Consider the following 890-nt stretch of genomic DNA (forward strand, 5'->3'; position numbering starts at 1 on the left):
GTGTGTGTGTGCAAGCACATACACACACACAAATGTGCAAGCTAGTACTGGGGGTCCTAGATGAAGGCATAAAGCACTCGATCTCCTGGAGCTGGAATTAAGTTGATTGCAACCACCTGACTTAGTTACTAGGAACTGAACTCTGATCCTATTCAAGGACAGCACATGATCTTAAGCACTGAGCTACCCCTTAAACTACAGAAGATTTTCTTGTTACAGATTTGGGTTAGTTATCGTTCCATCACTGTGACAAAATTCCCAGAATAAAATTTAAGGAGAGGAAAGCTATATTTCAATAGTAGTTTACAGTGTTTTTTGTTTGTTTGTTTGTTTGGTTGGTTGGTTGGTTGGTTTTTTGTTTGTTTGTTTGTTTGTTTGTTTTGGTTTGTTTTGGTCTAAGGTCAGCTGGATTTACTGCTTCAAGCCCGAAGCAGCAGGAAGCAGAATGTACCAGAAAATGAAGCGGGTGGTACAACACACCCCTCAAAGGTATGCTCACTGACCTATTTCCTACAACAAGGTCTTGTCTTCCAATCGCAATCCAGATGTAAAACCATCAATCCTGTAACACATCTGTGGTGTTAACCCATTCATAACCCAGTGGCTTCACAAGAGTCCCACCTGAAATTTAGGGGAGAACACTTCATATCCCAACCATAACTGTAATAGAGTTACACTGTGCTGTTTTGTGGTTTTGTTTGGTTTTATGATAATTTCTTGCTATGAAGACCAGGGTGGTTTCAAATACGTGACCCTTCCATCTCAGACACCCAAGTGCTAAGATTACAGGCATGGGCTCACACACACTTTGATTATCCCTTATAGTTTGTTAATTTAATAAGCCTGAACATTTTTTATCGACTACTGTATGAAATGTTTTGCTTGAATAC

Source organism: Grammomys surdaster, unplaced genomic scaffold (genome assembly GCF_004785775.1).
Source record: "Grammomys surdaster isolate TR1022 unplaced genomic scaffold, NIH_TR_1.0 264, whole genome shotgun sequence".
NCBI classification, from domain to species: Eukaryota; Metazoa; Chordata; class Mammalia; order Rodentia; family Muridae; genus Grammomys; species Grammomys surdaster.